We start from the raw sequence: 18,947 nt of genomic DNA, 5'->3' as shown, positions 1-18,947 counted from the left end.
GTCAATGGAGAAGATACACATTAAGAGAAACTAAGAGCGTCTACAGGAAAAGTGCCTCGGTTCAACTACGATGACTATTCACTCGACTGAAATAATTTCTGGCCCACAGTTTTTGAAAGTGGAGCGTTCTTACACGCTTCAGGATCAGAAAGCCCAGCAGTACCAGTTACACACACACATTGCATCCTTTCAAATGTATCACTAGCTCGGGGAAAAAAATAAATAAAAAATGCATTTGATCTATACATAGTCTTCAGCATCCCTCCCTCCTCCTCACCATTCAGCACCACACACATACTCCCTTGGTACCAAAGTTACAGCGCGGCATTATGCAGTTCACATAATTATGCAGCTGTAACATTTAGCATACAGCTGTACTCTTTCAGAAGAAAACAAGGGAATATAAACATTTGCTTTTTTTATATTGATTATCCAAAGATCAGATAAAACTACTGCCCTCAGGTCTAATTTTAATTTTGCTTTTGTTTCACAATACATTTCTGGTCAATTAGTTGTGATTCTAAGCCACAAAAAGTAAGTCCTCTTCCAGACTAGAGTTCAGGCTACTTCAGTAGGTTTTTTCTGATTTTTTTTTTTTTTTTTGAGATGCATATTATCATAGGCCTTAAAAAAAAAAAAAAAACAACTATCAAAACAACTCACTTTAGAGTGAGTTGATTCACTGAATGATTACTGGAAAGCGAAACCCCTAAGTACTGGTTTTTGCCCCTACTAACACAAGTACGGGATGAAGAGCACACAGGCTGTGTAACTACTTCAGGTACCACTTGCAATGAGACTGATACAACTAATCTATACTCTTCTGAATTACTATTTGATGTTTCTCATGCAGTATTGCCTGTCTTCCAACAGTCACTTATTAAAAAAGAAAGTACACTGAGTATGTAAAGAAGATGTTATGTTAAAGCAATATGTATCGTTGTGCTTCTAACTATCTTCACACTTGTAGGGTTCTCAAAATGAAGGCTGTCTTTATAGTAGGAGTATTTTTAACATAGTGATTATATCTAACAAAAAGCTTTTAGGCAAGATAGAAATCTTTCTTATAAAAGAACCTATCTAGACAAAGCTGCCATTATTTAAAAGGAAGTTGTAAATTAAACTTGTGATTCATTATTTTTCAGGCCTTTACAATGCATTAAAATCCAAATGGATTTATCACAGAATCATAGAATTGCCAAGGTTGGAAGGGACCTTTCAGATCATCTAGTCCAACCACCAACCTAACTCTGACAAAAACCATCTCTACAGGTAAAAATACAATAATATATTTATATATGCAGGTCACATAAACATACCGGTTATAGTGGCCAAAAGTCAGAAGTTACCTACCTGGCTACTGTCAGGAAAATAACCTCAGATGAAGTTTCCAACAGAAGAGGATGGAAGAGAAACAAAATGCTGAAGGAAAGAAGTACAATAATTCCACTAGAAGCAGTCTTCCCTAAAGTGTCACTTTTTTTTTTTTTAATATGAGAATTTTTCTATGAAAACGTGACACTCACAAGGTCATAAATAGCAGCATCCCCCTTTGGAGACAAAGGCTGAGGTTCCGGACAGGAATGTATCTGCCAGGGACCGTGGCCGCAGGAGAGCCTGTGGCCCCACACACTGGAGGTCATCTCTCCCATCCACTGAAAATTCTCTCCTTGGAAATACTTCCTATGGCTCTCAGCAAAGCAAGCTGGGTCAACAGCAGCGTCTCTGCTCCCAGCCTTCACCAGAGAGCAGACACTGTTCTACCAAGTCTTTTGGTTTAACGTTTGGGATATGCACGCTACCATTTTGGAGTCAATTGTGACTAAAAGATGAGTAAAAATGACTAAATATCCTTAAACTCTTGCTTCCAGAAGCTAAGCGCAAAGCACAACGGTGTCCGACTCAATGAAAAGGCAAACTCTAGCCATACCAACGAAACTCTCAAGTAATTTAACTGTTTGCTCAGGATGCTGGCTTTCAGCTGTCCTCTTATCACAGTTATAGGAAGGTCTGCGATTCAGGGCCACGAGGTTTCTGTAGAGATTGAGAACAGAAAATTGCTCAAGCTTCTGAAGCAACACCACTAGGAAAAGTCAATTCTCTTTTCTTCATTTCATTCCTTTTCGAAGCGTGTGTTTGGCTTTCGATGCCCATCTATTTGCATTTGTAACAAACTATAATAGGCGAGAGGAAAAAAAAATGCCTTAATGACTTCCTTTCTCCAGCTACCTGACCTTCCCAATCAGCTGCTTTTTCCTAAAGTCTGGGGAACAGCAACATACTCACTTATAGCACTTCCACTTTGGACTTGTATTACATTTTTATCCTGCTGTACAAAAAAATAACTAACCTCCCTCTTTTGGGCTGCTTCTAAGTCAAAAGAGGAGTTTCCCCTTTTCTGTTGTGTATCTTGGAGATGAAGGGTGGGTTTGTAGCACCCAAACCGGTAGTTTTACTTCCTGGCCACCTCATTCTCCATACTGTTTTTTATTTAGACACCTTGTATCCAAACTACTAGAAAGAGCAACCACAATGGAGAAGTTTCTTGCCCCACAAGGGTTAGTCAGTAAAGATTAAAAAGAGGCATTTAATAGTCTATAAAATGCTGTGAGGCTTCCCCTTGGACCACTGCTCATCCCCCCAACACTGTCAGGAGCATCCAGCATCACTGCTGCGTCTGTCAACCCGTCCCACGGCAGGATAACAGCAGCATTATTAGTTTCTTGGAACTCTAGGGCATCTGGACTTAATGTCTTCTTGCAAACTTCGCTGTGCCGTTTTTTGGACTCTGCCTATTGTACCCAATTGAGATTGCCACAAACCTTGATTAGCTCTTCTGCTTCCTCTCCCTCCCACCACCAACGCGCAGGTGTAGAGGGAAGGACTCCAGTCCGCATTCTCACACAGCAACACAAGGCAAATACATTCGCTTAAACCTAACTTATTATTTCGGGGTGGAAAAAGCTTTTATAGAGTAAGCCTACCTAAAACCTAATTAACACAGTTCTATTAATTTTTAGTACTCTGACATGACATTGCATTATCAAAATCTTTAAGTCAAATCACCAAAACTGATCAAAGTCACTGGATACGCACTGAGGCTCTACATGTACAGTGTGTTACATCAGATTTTGACAAGCGTAGCATCTATATATGCAATCTGAGTATTTCTTTCAGCTCGGTAACAACTAAGCCCAATTTAAATCACGAACCTGAAGGAAGGAAAACGTCTTCCTTTTCCAAACTAGGGATAAAATTGCTTTAATCGAACAATCACTTAAAGCAATCAGTCATGATAGAAAGGGTCACCAGAAAAATACTTTGTTCAAATATTTATTTTAATCAGATCAATTTTAAATACCACATGTGTTTTAACAATAGATTGTGAATAAGCATCTTCCAATTTAATGCAACACTTTGAGCGTGTACAAATACCACATAAATTGCATTTTAATATATGAAGTGACACAAGTGCAATTTATGTTAGAAATAATTAGTACAGTAAAATATATATATATACAGACGACAGCAAAAATTTACACAAAAAACAAGTCATCAAGTTATGCTGAAACTGGTTGGGTGCTCTGTGCTAGACTAGATACTGACCACCTGAACTAGCAACTGCGCCACAAACACAAACCAAACGGGTCCAAGAGCTCCCACCACTGGCTGTGAGGACGTTATTTGTTCTTGTCAAAGCTGCCCAGCCAGTCACCCAGAGCAGCTCCAAGATCTTCCATCTCATTTAAGAAACGCACTCAGTCCTGGCATCGATTTGATGATTTTATTTTGTTCCCCTCCTCCCCATTTGAAAATTAAAATCTTACAAATAATTTTAATCTGAACATTACTCAGCTCTTTTAATGTTTCAAAACTGAAGGATTCACAATGACTCAAACACTTGGCTTATGTTGAAAATCCATATGATTAATATTTGTCTGACCTAACACGAGAAGGTGGGGAAAGCTACAGTTTCTGCAAACTGGCAAAACCTATTTTGCCTCCAAACAGCTTATTTTATGTAATTGAAAGTGCCTTTTGCTCTACATTACAGTCAGGCACTTCTATCTTTCCCCTCCTTCCCCGTTAAAGTCCTTTCAGAAGGCAACAGACTGCAAGAGCTACAGTAAGTGAATCAGAGTTCTGTTTACTGCATGTCAGCATTTCACATACTTTTGGAAGCTGAGACATCTTAAGGGAAATGAAACTGCCTTCACTGAACAGCATCACTACTTGCTAGTCGACGTCCACCTATATTTGTTTTAATTCTGTTTTTTATAAACCTTTGGCTCTGTTCTCATGCATCTTCTCACCACGGTATTTCCCCACACTAACTGCAGCAATTCATAATAATCAGAACGTCGAGTATCATTGATGGCATCCAAGATGATGCCCATTCAATACATTAAGTTCACCTCTTGGTCTTTTGTCTCAGGCTTTTTGCAAAGACGGACCGTTTCATGGTTCGCATACTGCTGAACACATTCACACAACCCTAAACAGGACAGATTTTTTTAAAAATTAAAGCTGCAGCTTTGTATAGCACTGCCTCGTGCTATCTAGAAAGCTCCATGCAGGTCTCTGCCCTAGTATCAGATATCAAACCACAACCTTAAGAGAAGGGCATACGTTCATGTTTTTCACGATCATTTGCTCTAGTTCTGTTTAGCATCTTTCACATAAATTCTATTACAAAACACTCAGTTGCAAAACACAGAGGTTTCACACCAGAACAAAACAATAACAACTAAATTTAATTACACACTTCAGAAGATGAACTAAGTGACAGGTCTGCATCCAATTATAGGAGCGAAAAATTTTGGTGGAATTTAAAAAATATTTTCTTGATTAATAATACTATGCATACTTCCTAAATGGCAAGTTCCAGGCACTTGGGAATTGCATTAATCTGAGCATCAATATTCTCAGACAGCATTAAGTACAAAACACAATCACTGCATTATCATTGTCCCTCAGTATTTATATCCCATGAGCAAGCATTGCATATCAAGCTCAGAGATTCTGAATTTCTTACTGTTTGATGAGACCTTTTAAAGGGACTCCTGAGATAAAAAACAGTAAATCAAATGACCCTGTCTTCAGTGACACAACAGAGTTAATTTATGACTCTGGCAGAGAAGAGAGGAAGATTTAAAATGCACTGCGTATTGGGGGGGGGGTGGGGGGTGTGTGTGTGTTTGTTTTTATTTCTTATTTCACCTTCAAAATCTTATATTCATAAATTTTGTGGAGTTTTTAAAAGTTCTATGTTCTAGGAGAGAACTATGCACAGATCTGTATTCAAAAATATTTTTGCAAGTTTTCCTAATGAGCTTTTTGAGTCCCAGGTTTTTCTTTAGAAACTGTTTGGAAAACTAAAATACTTGTACAAATTAAATCCTAGATATATTAGTAGTCAGCTATGCAACATACAGATATAATTGAAACTTTCATTATCCAACATAAATATAACAGATGACATTTGTAACCAACAATCTTTAAGATCTCAATGACCCGAGACCAACTCTTCAAGCACTCAGGAAAGGGCTGAAGGAGCGAGCGAGCAGCAGCTGTTTGCTGTACCACTTTAACAATACAGAAAAAGACATCCCTGTAAACTGAAACTCAAATTTTTCATGATTAACAGATGAAAGATTATTATTATTACAGCCTTTGTTCTCAACATACTAAAATCCGTATAACTCCTCTATATTATCCACTGTAAAAACTGCCAATTGCAAAGAAATAATACATAATTCAATATTGCCTGTATTTTGCCGTATCAGACACACAGCGAGACATATCCATACATTTATGATCTCTCTACGCCCCCTTCTTCCCAAGATAAAATCAGTCTGTTCTTTGGAAGCGCAAATTAACTTCACCACAGCTATCACGCTCAAGAATCACAAACAAACATTGCAAAAACCCACTGAAGGTTCCCAACCCATTAAAAGACTTTCAGGATTGTAAGGGTTTGTCATGTGGTTTGTTTCATTTTAATTTGTTGATACAGTTATTACTCCTGTTAAAGTTACTTCAGACTTCCCCCAACTTTAACCAGTAATTACAGCTACTAGATCTATCACTTAATTGTCAGATTAGCAACCATCTTTTACGTCACTTCCAGTATTTCTAGTAGAAGGCAAAGAAGCTTTAGGTTCTCCACTGCACACTCCAATGACTTTGCAGGCTCCTGTCCCCCCATATTCCCACTACTCCCCACAAGAACTACCAAAGTGACATGAAATTCCAGAAAGCACATCAAACGCTCTTGCAGTTAACTCTGCAGGTGAAGCACGGCAACCCCTACAAACCAGAACTAGCATGCACTGACAGGTGGTAAAAACGGAAAAGCACCCGGCTCTCAGCAGGGAACTGCTTCTCACCCAGCAATCGCTCTCATCGCGCAGTTCAGAGAGTAGAAAACGGACAAAACACGTCTCAAAGCAGAGACCAAGCTAGAACACAGAACTCCACGGAATACATAAACCCTGCCAGACTCCAAAAACTACAGTTTTCGTCTCTCCCAATGCTTTTATAGTGGGTTTTAGAGGCTGCTTACCCATCTCCCCTCTCCTCCCTTCTTCTCCTAACACCCTCTGCCTAGCAGAGAACAGCTACTATTCTGGTGTTTCACGATTATATATAACCAGGTCAAACTCTAAGCAATTTTTTTTCCTCAACTCATACTTAGCTTTGAGACTTGCTGCGCTCCTATTTCAGAACTGAAAACCCATCTAGAAAATCATGTATTTTCCAAGCTGCGATAATGAGTCTAATGGAAGACAACACGTCTAGTCCCAAACTGTATAATTAACAGGAGGGAACAGATCAGAGGCTTATTTTACAGTAGCCCAGATAGTATTACAGAATAAACTAAACTTGTTGTCTACTAGATATAAGCAATCTGGATGCTTTTCACAATTTCCAAATCAAAAATTGAAAAAGCCGGTAACCTCAGCAATAAGTGCAAATAAAAATTTTGAAAAAGCAAGCAGATTTTGCAAAAGAAATCTGGATGCGGAAACCAGCAATACCTACGAAGTGTGACACAAAAAGCATCTAATGACTTTGCACTTTTCGTGAAGACAGGGAGCACCTCCGCACCTACCCGTCACCCCACTCAGGCGATGCACGTAAGCCCTTACCACAAGACGAATTCAGGGCACACCGAAACCCAAAAGAGTTCTCGATAGGGAGAGAAATACAACAGACGGGAGGAGAGTTTCCCTACGTATTCCATACACCTGGACGCTGCCTGTTGCTGCCAGCAGTGCAGCCTCCACACCCGAGCGGCTGGGCCGGCGGGAGCGCTCCCAACGCCCCGCGCACAGGTCCGCGTCCCACCCGCAGCCCCAACCCCGTTACTTCCAGCGCCGGGGCCGTCCCTTAGCCACCCCCGGCCAGAAGGGGCACCGCGACCGCCGGACGGTCTCTCTGCCGCCCACGGCCGCTCTCAGCCGGCAGCGGCGGGGCTGGAGGCCCGGCGGGCTCCCTTCGGCTGAACCCAGACGGACCCGAGGGCGGGGGGCGTCTCGGTGCCGCCGATCCCCGCCCCCCCACAAGCGACCGCAACCGAGGGGAAGAGCCCGTCCTCCCTCCCCACCACTACCGGGAGCCCCCCCCGAGGCCGCGGCGGCCCAGCCCTGCCCCGCCACCACCCTTCCCCGCCGGGGCTGGGTGCGGCGGTGTGCTCGCGGCGAGGGGGCGGCGGGGCGGGCGCGGAACCGGACCGGACGGGAAGCCAGTGATGCCGCCCGCCCGCCCGCCCACCGCCGCCGGGCCGGGCCGCTCCCGGTTGCCGCAGCCCCGCGGCGGGACCGCGCCCCTCAGCCGCCCGCCGCCTCAGGGCGGCGCCCCGGCGGGCCCCCCGCCCGCGGCCGGAGCCCCGGCGGGAAGCGAAGCTCCGGTGGCGGGGGCTTTACCTGCGGCGGCGGCGGCGGCGGTGCTGGTACCGGCCGGGCTCGGGCCGCTGCTGGCGGCGACGCCCGCGGCCGCCTCAGCGCTCACCCCCGCTGCGGCTGGGCGCTCCCCGTCGAGCGCCGCCCACTCCCCCCACCGCTGCAGCGCGGTGGTGCCGCCCATGCTCCCCCCGCCCCGCGGGATGGATGTGGCCGCCCGCGAGGGGCGGGGCGGGGCCAGCGGGCCCCGCCGGGGCGCGGCGGTGGGGATGCCGGGGAGCCCCGCGCCCGCCCGGCGCTGAGGGGCGGCGGGGCCGAGCCCGGGCAGCGCCGCCGCGGGCGGGAAGCGCGCTGGAACCTTCCGAGCGGCCGCCGCCCGCCCGCAGCCCCCCTCCTCCGCCCCGGCGGGGGTGGCCGGCGCCGCCGCCGGACCAGGAAGTGAGGCCCGCGCTTCCCCCGCCTCCGCAGCTCGGCCGCGCCGCCGCGCCCCGCCCGGCCGAGGCTCCCCGGTGCCGGGGAAGGGGCCCGCCGGCCGCCCCACGGGACCAGCCGCCGCCCTCGGGCGGCCCCGCCGAGCCCCGGGGGACGGGCAGAGCCGCCCGGGCTTCACGCCCACCCACCCCCCGCCGTCGGGGCCAGGCTCCACCGGCACCTCCGCCCTGCCGCGGCCCCGGCGGGCAGTACCTGCCGGCTAGCCGCCGCCGGGTGAGGGTCCGCGCGGGGGTCACCGAGCCGCCGCCGCCTCCATGGCGCTCGGTCGCGGCGGGAGGAGCTCCTCCCCCTCCCGCATGGACCCAGCCAACGTGACGGGCCGTTGCCATGGCTGCGCAGCGCTGACGTCAGAGCGCTTAAAGAGACAGCGCCCGCGGAGGTGCCGGGGCGGGGCCGGGCCCCCTCCGCCCGCGTTGGGTGCGGGGGAGCCCGGTGTGAGGGCCCGGGGCCCAGCGGCGACGGGCACCCGGGGGAGAAGCCGTTCCCCCGAGGGCCGGCACCGCCCGCAGGCCCCGTTCCTGGCACCCGAGCACCGGGCTGCTCCTCGGCCACCCCCGGAACTCAAGGGCCGCCGTGCCCCGGTCCTGTGGAGCCCCCCAGGGAGGAGGGCGAGGGCCTGGCCCGGGTCGGGGGCGTCGGGCTCCGGGTGAGGCCCCAAACGAGGCATTTTCAATAACCTCCCCATGGGCAGCGGGTCTGAGCAACAACAGTCCCATCTCGCCCTCAGCGCCCAGCCAGCTGCGGGGATTCTCTGTCATTAGTAGCAATTCCCGGAACTCTGCAGGTCAGTAATGAAGTAGAAGTGATGAGTGTGAACAGATACGCAATTCTTCCTCGCAAAGCTGCAATCCCGCATCCCTCCATGGCGCACCCATCCCTATCCCAACATGCAGAAAGCAGAAAGGCAACCAGAGTCTGACCGCATCAGTCTTGGCGCGGAGCTGCCTGCCCTTCCAGGGCCAATGCTCAAATCGCCATCAAATCGCCAAACTACAATCACAGCCAGTGTGCGACCTGGGAATACATGGAAGAGCTAATTCGCGGGATGCTCCGGCCACACCTTCCCCGAGCCCTGCCTGCTCCACCGACCCCGACGCCGCAGGGACACCTCCGGGGAAGTCGCTGCCTTGGCACAGGGCAGCCCAGGTCAGGGCTCTGACACTAAAGATGGGACACTGGCATCCCCCATCTTCCCGGCATGGATCTGACACACCATCACCACCACAAAGGCTCAAGGTTTTCGTAAAATATTTTGCACGAGTATCATAACTACCATGGGTAAAAGCCATCTTGGACCTATTAGCATGTTACTGATAAATGGCTCAGTGTTAATGGTAGTACGTACTGGAACATACAGTCTGTACTGTAATGAAACAGCTCATTGCTTACCTTAAATCAGTTTTAAAAAACATTCATGCACTTCCCTTTACTGACTCAAACCCATTATTTTAATAGCTGTGTCCTGGTTGCAAAGTCTACGTTGTGCTTTCCTGCACGGCAATCCATCTGTGCTCCGTTTATCCAGGGGACAGATGTCAGTCAGTGATATGTTTACTTTGCATTTAACAAGTGATCACATAGCAAAAATCAACAAGGTATGGGGTGGATTTTGTGGCACCATATTGAGGAGGAAAAAAGCTTTTCTCAGAGTCGCTGTATCACTGTCTAAGTTGCGTAACTTTTTATAGAAGGGAGAAATTGGCACAAGGATAGTTGTCCCTTAAACTATGCTTGCTCCCTTTTTTTTTAATTTTTCTTAATTAAATTTTTTCTTAATTTAATCTTCACATGTCCGAGTAGTGACAAGATACGGTCCCAGAATGAGCACATCGTTTCTCATCTTCTGTTCTGAAACAGCTCTGGAAAATGGCAGGCAGCAAGCAAAGCCCCAGAAAAGTTCAGATGGTATTTAGGTAGTTACATATTATGAAATTATCGGTCTTTGTCCTTCCAGTGGAGCAAATTAAAACATTTTATAAAAAATTACATCATTTATCCTCATGAGTCATTTGGGAGACGGGGAAGTTTCTTTAGTTGCAGACTGGGAAAATGAGGCGAGCAGGACAGGGTTCTCAGCAGGGGAGCGCAGCTCGCAGCAGCGGCGTTGCTGCAGCAGTGCTGGTCCAAGGCTAACAGCAAAGCCAAGTTTGCAAGGAAAAATATCTTTTCTTAGACTAATTGATACAAAATAAAAGGATTTGCCTCTCCTTATAAAACTCATCTCACCTATTGTGCAGTCTGTTTAGTCATTTATTATACGCAGAAGTTCCGAATTCCCAATGAAACAGAAATCCTCGGTCCTTCTGCTGGCACTATTGTACAACCAGTTCTGCTCCTGATCACTGGTTTCATATGCCAAACCCGAGTCTGCAAAATCAGAGCCACCCCTAATGGAGCCAGTCTTATGCCAGTTCAGCAATATGCTTTGTATTATTTTAGAATTTATAGAAGGAATCAATTCGTTCTGCAGGAAAAGAGAAATGTTGGGATACAGTGCCAGATGAGTTTTAAAATCAATATCTAGATCAGTTTCTCTAACAGGTTCTCTTTGAATTATGAGTTACTACAGCCAACGCAGCAACTTCGGTTTCTGACAGATTAAACGCTACTGGAGGCCCCCAGCACTTGGATTCCTGCCCGATGAGGCTGAAACATCTCCAAAGGGAGAGGTCTCCAGCGGAAGGGAACCTGTTTGGAGATTGTGCTGATTCAGCTCTAACTGAAAACCTCAGCCAAGATCCTTCCAGCAGCACCCAAAACACCCTTTTGAAGGAAATTTTGTGAAACGCCGCGTGTTAGGACAGTGAACGGGTACTCGGAAGCAATGAGACATTTTCTAAAAAACTCCCCAGGTCCTGGCAGGGCCTGAGACCAAAAGGCATAAAGATGGACAGGCACACGTATAATCTACACGGCTAAAAATACCGCTAAAGTCTCTGCATGGCTTTTCTTGGTTCCAGAGAAACGCAGAGTTCACTGTCAGCCTGGTACTTTCCATGATCCAGAAAGCCCCCACATTTCATCAGCCCATTATCTAATTCCTTCCCAAAACACTTCAGGATATACATGAAGTAATCGTGTTTGTTCAGCAGCCAAGTTAAAGCAAAAAAAACCACCAAACCCAGATAAGTGAGAGACAAAGATCCAGAGGGAATCCCCTCTGCTGGCGTGGCTGAATCACACCGCCCCTTTCACTGACTTTAAGAAAACAAAAGAAAAAATAAATTGCTCATTCAGACTTCGGAATTAATTTATCGATGTGGCAATCGACTTTCTTGACATCTCTATAATGGTGACGCTAGTTTCCTTTCATCATTGTTGTTTTCACTGGTTAAACCGGGCCGTTCCCGCAGTACATATGCTTTTCTTTTGCTTTGTCCTTGGTCTTTGTTTACATGTGACAGCACTTCTGCGGCTGCAATCCACACAGCTATTCAGGTGAGACAGGCTCATCTACATCTTTTCCCACTTACATTTCCATCTTTCTCTTCAGATCTAGGAATTAAAATGGTGATTAACTCCTTACTTGTAAGCGAGCAATCTCATGTCATTTTTCAGTCAAGCCTTATGAAAAGCCAGAGACTTAAAAGTTTACTTAATTTACCGATGTAGTTTAATTACGTTGTTAAGCAGGATCACACATATTATCTTTATATTCTATACACATGACAGGAAAACACATCCACCTTCAGATATCCCTTCCTCATATTCCTAAATATGAAAACGAATTTTTTACTGCTTTACCTTCAATCTCCAGGTTTTATTCTTACTGAAGTCTAACATTCATCCGTTTCAAGGACCCTCCACTTGCTGAGCTGCACGACTGAAGCACGACTGAAGCAGGTCATCTTCTGTCCTTCTGTCAGTGGTTCTGTTACATGTGGGTGACCTTTCGCAGCACCAAGGAGCGACGATGTCCCTGCACACCAGTGAGATGCATCTAGGGCGGCAGCTTAGTTCACATGGTGCACGTGTCTCTCGAGAAGTCCAAGAAAGAACACATATGGCGACTGCTCTGGCTGCACTCCCCTGGCTCTGGTCTTGGGATCACTGTGTACTTGGGCAGGAGGAGGAGAGCATCCTTGCTGTGTTTCACTCGTGTCCTTGTGCTACCAAGAAACGGTGAACTTCACTTTCTAGGGCTGCCAATCCAGCATAATTCAGTTCCTTTTGTATCCACACACTTATTCGCTAATATGTCATTCAAGGAAAGAGAATGTAAGGAGAAACAGTAATAATATTTTTCTTGTTATTTAAGAGACTGAAGAAACAGTGGATGTCACAGAGTGCATTTCCTTTTTGAGGTCCAGTAAAACAACTGATGAAGTGACACAGTTGGCTCGTTGTGCAGCTCCAGTTTTGAGTCTAGATTCCCGACTCCGGAGTGAGCCAGGTGACTCATCCTTTAAAGAGAACTGAACAGTCACCGAACACTATTTAAATAGAAGAAAGGGGAGTGGATACATATGCAGAGATGGTTTATCTATGGCCTATATGTATGCATGGATTTATGAATAATATATATTAATATTTCTTTCAGACAAAATGACGAAGGATGCTCATGGAACCACTGAAAGTCCTCATCATAAAAGAGCGACAAAAATCACCCGAGCTGAAAAAGCCATTTGATCTATACTGTTCCCTTCTAAGACCAGTTGCAACGGTGAGAGATCAGTAGCGGGTTTCTCATGCCTACTGTAATTTGCAAGGTATTTCACCAATGCTGAAGATCCCTAAGTGAGGTGAAAGACAATGCTCGTATTAACCACCGTGCTTCTGCACGTTCTCTGCTGCCACAGTCCAACCCACTTGTAATAACGGCACACGAGGGCTGAGAAAACTCTACAGCGTGTTTTGGAAATTCGTTTGATTTCTTCTGGAGAGGAAGAGGAGTAGGCAAGCAGAGGACGGGGAATCTGTATTTAAAACCTCCATAGAAAAATGTAAGAGTCTGCCTACAAACCCCAGACTCAGGGGATGAAGCCTCACATCAGCTGGAACTCTCTGGCAGCAGCTTTGCTTGAAATGGCCAGGGAGAAGCTCCTTCCCACCACGGGTGTGGGTGTGGAATTGTAATAGACACTTCCATAAACTGCTGTCTGCTCAAATGTCATGGTGTTGGCTTTCTGCCCCATTTTCAGCTGCAGAGACCAGCAGATGGGAGGGGCAGGAACAATGAAGATCCCTTTTTAACTCTCAGTTTGAAAAATCTCCCAACCCTCTTCAGCCAAATAGCTCTTCCCCTAATTATCATGAATGGTATTTTCTAGATCCTGCTTTGGAAATTACAATTATTTTACCATATACCTAACCTAATGCTAAACCCCGAGAATTGTACAGTGCGTATAAGGAGTAGTTAGCTGCACACAGACCTGCAAATGGTCACTTTTTGTGAGTTTTCGGTTACTTCTTCAACAAATGAAGAGCGTAATGTACATTAATGTTGTGGTCCAGGTATAAAGTGGAACAAGTGGAGACAAAGGAGAAAAGATGAATAGTCATAAAAGGAGCTTAACAAAGCATTCAGTAACTGGCATGGGTAGTAAAAGTGTGTGGAATTAGGAAGACAGACGTATTAAAGAAATATTATTTTGTTCAGCCTGTTCAGAGACTGTTTGGCCCTTTTACAGAACAAGACAGGAAGCCAACTGAGAGAGCATGATCGTGTCCATTATTAGCTTTAGAAATTCTTACAAATATAAGCTAGTTTCCAATTACAACAAAATCTAACTACTTTTCACATTTTTAACAGAAGATTCTTATACCCCACTGCTACCCTGTATCTTAGAAAATAGTAAGTGTAGTATTTTTTAGTATATGTATTCACATAGTGCCACCAGCTAATGAAGGCGTTTACACAGCCAGCCCCCACCGCATATAGATACAATACTGTCCCACTGAACACGGTTCGACGTTGCTAATTGCTAATTGCAGAATACCAAGCTGTCAGGTGTCACGCTGGCAAACGCTTTGGTGAAGATCAGAAAATGAACTAAGGATTTAACTCAGTGAGTTGCAGTTGCTTTACAGTAAGGATGGCAAAGGCTATTTATTCTTCAGTTTTGGAACCTAAGTTAACCTCTAGGAAAGAAATATTTTTTTGCAGCAAGAACTTTTCAGTACATTCAACCATTGCATATTAAACAAATTACAGATATATTTCACATTCCTCTGAACTTTGAGCTTACACAGAGCTGTCAGGAGTATTACTCAAGCTTGCAGTTTTTAACTTTTGCCATTTACCTTACAGAATTGTTGGTACCTGAAGAGTTTTCGGGTGATGAATGAGGAAATCTGATACAAGAGGCTGGGTTTCCAGGTCTACAGAGAGAGACCATTTTTAGTAAGCTTTTCAGCATAATGCTGCTACTGGCACTTAACCTGCATCTGCATCAGCATCGTTGCTGCGACCCCAGCCATTCCCGAGGGAAAAGGGTTTCAGTATAGCGAATTAATGATACTGGAAATGGCACCATGGCCTAGGTAGAGAAACAACACTATTTCTATTGTTATCCGCAACAGTTTTAAAAGACTGTAAATAATATAAAATTATACAGCAACTGTGCCCTAAAACTACTGTGCCCTGTTGGTGGCCACTTTATCCAAATTAAATCAGGAGGGAGGGAATAGAGAGAACATTGATGTTTAGGGAGAGAGCAACACCTACTCCCTGCAGTGCCAGTCCAGAGCTCTACTAGAGCTGGGTTTCACTAGGATTTGCTACTTGCATATCACATCTGCTAAACAGGCTGAAGAATCTAGAACGTTTTGGATTTTTTACTTGAAGACTAAGATGTCTATAGTGGTTTGGATATGCACATCGGTGATGACTCAACATCTAGACCTAAATCAGGAAAGGAAAGTGAAGAACAGAGGCTCACTGGGCTTAAACAACTCATATGCACTTTAAGGAGCATGTGGAATAAAATGCTCGGTTTCAGTTGTGTTTTCCTTCAGTAAATAGCACTAGTAGATGCACAGTTCTTTTTTGTCAAAGATTTTTAGCTGTTCTTCAACTATGAGTCTCTTTCAGTGGGAAAGTAAGGCACAGTGCGGTGTCAACAGCTTGCCAAGCAACCAGTGGCAGAGCCAAAATCAGAATTCAGATTGTCTGCCCACCTGCCTCCCTTCTACCCTTGCTGCCGAGCGAGTTACCCAACGGGAAAGCTTTTCAGATGGAAGAACAAACAGGCAAACAAAGGAGTGAAGTTAAATATAAGCAAAGTGAAAATGACCAGTATGAGGGTCCAAATAAGCAAAATGCAAAAAAGAAGCAGTAAAAACATTATAAAATAAAATTAGAGATTACAATAAAGAAGTAATTTCCATTTTAACGCATGACTGCTAATGGTGTGTTAATGATTTTCCTCATACACACAGGGCTTTGGTCCAAAACTCTGAATGAAACCATTCATGCTCTTCCACGTAGCTTTTACCGGAAGGTATCGGTGCTTCTTAGCCAAGGTGTTCCTTAATTTTCGTTCCTTTTGCTTGCCTCTTTTTTCTGCCTGTCACTTCGACGCTGAGGAAAGCATCAGTTTAGCAGCTTCGCAGGCTGCTGCTCTCTCTTTACAGCGGGGAAGGATGTGCGGCAGCGGAGGAAGGTGGCTCCATGCCCCTGCTCAGCTCCGGCCCCCTCCGCTCACCAGAGAGTCACTTAGGGACAATGGCAATACCAGTTTCTGTGATGCCTTTTCTGCTAGAAACCAGACTCGGACACAGTTCACATCATCCATCAGGCTGTGTTAACATGGTAACAGTTTCTAGTCACTAATGACCTGGGCTGGATTCGACTGGGCAACAGGCCATAAACAAGAAAGCCTCCCTAAACCATTACCAGCTCCTCCGAACCATTCAAACCTCTGTAATGCTGGCAAAAAAAATAGGCACTTTTTAAAATAAAGCTTCTCACAACTGACAGAGAAGCAGTCGCCCCCGCACACACCTTATTCACTCACTGTACTGAACTGGCATTCCTTCAAGAGCTGGGAAGGGCCCAGAGCTGCTGATTCAAAGACATTCGGAGTTAGAACTCAAAAAATTGAAGGTTTTTGTTCCTTTCTGGCTTCTTGCTTCTTTCCTTGGACTGCTCTGCCTGCCCATGCTGAATGGCAATCAGCAGAGCAGCAGCACCTTTGCAAAGAAGGACCGAGTATCTCGGCAAATACATTAACAAGTGTGTGAAAAAAACCCAAAACCACAACTCCGGAGAAGAAAAGGCTGGTTTGGAGTGGTGGAGGCTGAGCGACAGGCAGGGACAGAGGGTTAGGAATCGATAAAGTCATACAATCTTATCTAAACTAGAGCAGACACAGAGGTGTCTTTTTTCAGAAAAGACTTCTGAACAATCCTCGTAGTGCATCCACAGCTTATTTTCAGAGACATTTGCTCACATCACATACCCCTGGAAAAATTCCCAAGAAAATTGCCAGAATCAGTTGCTATCTGCACTTGCAAAAAATTGCACCTTATGTCAAAGCGGTTGTAATCAACCCAAAGCATTTCTCAAAAAAGGCAGCTGCATTTTTATTCAAGTCTCTGCCACCTTATAATTGACAGCTATTTGGTGTTCAGTGCCACCTTGGAATGAGTAACAGCTCAGAAGTTTATTAGGAATTTCTTATGAACCTGGGGTTAGGACCAGCCTAAGTGAGCAAGCAGAAAAAAAATTATCTGAATTCAACAAATTCAAGTCTCCCTCTTCGATGGTCTGATTAAACTGGATCATCTTGATCTTTTATAACTACTGAATAGCTGGGAATCTGTTTCTTTTGCAACCTGTCAGTTTGACAGTTACATTTAAAAAAGGAGCTGTTTTCCTGACGATTACCATATGAAGCTCTAAGTGACTGAGCATCTCATCTTTCCATTTCAGCAAAGAAATGTTGTATTTACTATTTATAATAACATTATCAAGGTCAATACAACACGATATTCCCTACAATTGTTTAAATTATCAATGTAACATTTTGAACCTTAAAATAAATACAACTGTTATAAGATGGCTGGTCAAATTCTGCAGCTACGTTGATCAAAATCCTAAACAATTCCATTCACTTCATTAAATTCATGGCAGTTTCAAGCACCTGTAATGGGGAAGCTTTTGCTTGCGTTACTAAAACAGAAAAAGAAAACAAAAGCACCCAGTAGTGCTAATATGAACCCTAGCATTGTCTCCACTAGGATGAGGAATACTGTAATAAAAAGATAATTAATCTTTTAAGGCTAAATCGTGTTCAACTCTCCCTGTTGCACGGACCGGGTAGGCCTCTCAGAGCAAACACGAGAAGAGATCTGGCTGTTCTTTGGATTTCTTCAAGTTACCTGCTAGATCCACCGCAACAGGAAACCGGGGAGTTGAGCAATAGACCTGGCACAATAACCTCATTGATCTCTCAATTATTTCTGCTAAAAGAAAGAAAAATACAGATAGTAAAAGGAACTGGAGAAATCAGGATACACTGGCTTATGTGTGCATTGTAGAAATGATTAGCTAAGGTAGAACATCAAATGGGATAATGTCCCTGCATGATTATCTTCAGACTGCCCTGATCGGTGACAAAGGGTAGAGAGCTGGAGATCTATACAAATGTCATTAGCCCAAGGACTGTAATGTGATTTAGTGACATGGCTACAGTGAGAGCTGGTTCCCTTGACACAGCAAAACAAAGGGTGTTTTGGCATTGTTGGTTGACTACTGTGCTAAAAAGCAAGCATCCAACGTGAATGCTTGTCTGTAAGAGTAGACAAGCAAGAGGCTGATGCTTCTTTGCATCACTGTGTATTAAACTGATGGCTTAAATTGGCATAAGGACAGCCAGGTCCTAAGACAAAATGTACTTCAAAACACTGCAACTCTGCAATGCGGTTTGATCTTTCCAGCACACAAAATAAAGATTAATTCCTTTTCCCACTGTTCCCCTTCCTGTTTTTCTTTCATTCCCGTTCACCTTGCTCCATCTTGGACTCTGGCACTGCCTTCTCTTGGTGGCACCTGGCGGGTAATGCCTTCTGCAGAGCTCTGTTTCAGGGGATCACCAGTCCCAGTCACGCGGGCTGGGCTCCAGCTGGCCATGCTAGCGCTCAGATCGCTCCTGCTGGCTATTTATTGGGCAGTCCTCATCCCATAACAGAGCAATTTTTAACTCTTCTCTCAAGGGAAGTAGCAAGAAATAAACTTACTTTGGGATAATGAGAGATAATGCTGCTTGCAACCCCATAAAACTTTTAGGGTTGTTTTTGTAATCTTAATTATATCCTGGTTGATTTAACCCAGTAGTCTCTGCGATACAGGAGCAGGGACTCATCTACTTCAGGGCATCGCACCAGGAGAGCCAGAAAAAACATCTGTAGGAAATTGCCCCAGTCCTTTTGTACTCTTCAGCTAATTAAGAATGACAGCGGCCCTCTTCAACGACTGGAGGATCGGAGTCTGGGTGTGTTCAGTGCAGCAATGTATTCATAAGCAAATGGATTTTTGTTATTAAATGATACAGTTTTAGGAATAACTGAATCTTAATATAATTCTTTGCAACCAACTTCCATCCATCA

The 18,947-nt window shown here is 45.0% G+C and overlaps 1 protein-coding gene across 6 annotated transcripts in view; it reads right to left on the bottom strand.

The window, feature by feature from the left end:
- The window catches only part of GNB4 (G protein subunit beta 4), a 71,610-nt gene that overhangs the window by 19,732 nt on the left and 32,931 nt on the right, over positions 1-18,947 (bottom strand). Inside the window, exon 1 of one of the 6 annotated variants that reach the window (XM_074590357.1) lies at positions 8,589-8,725. The exons of 3 other annotated variants lie outside the window; for them this stretch is intronic. The gene's annotated coding sequence lies outside the window, so the exon portion shown is untranslated. Of the gene's footprint in view, positions 1-7,928; positions 8,061-8,588; positions 8,726-18,947 lie in introns of those variants that run through there. 2 more of the 6 variants (XM_074590365.1, XM_074590358.1) reach the window with 2 other exon arrangements.

Source organism: Larus michahellis, chromosome 6 (assembly GCF_964199755.1).
Source record: "Larus michahellis chromosome 6, bLarMic1.1, whole genome shotgun sequence".
In the NCBI taxonomy this organism is placed as follows: domain Eukaryota; kingdom Metazoa; phylum Chordata; class Aves; order Charadriiformes; family Laridae; genus Larus; species Larus michahellis.
Note: the sequence above shows the minus strand (reverse complement) of the source record. Positions and strands in the feature narration are given on the sequence as shown.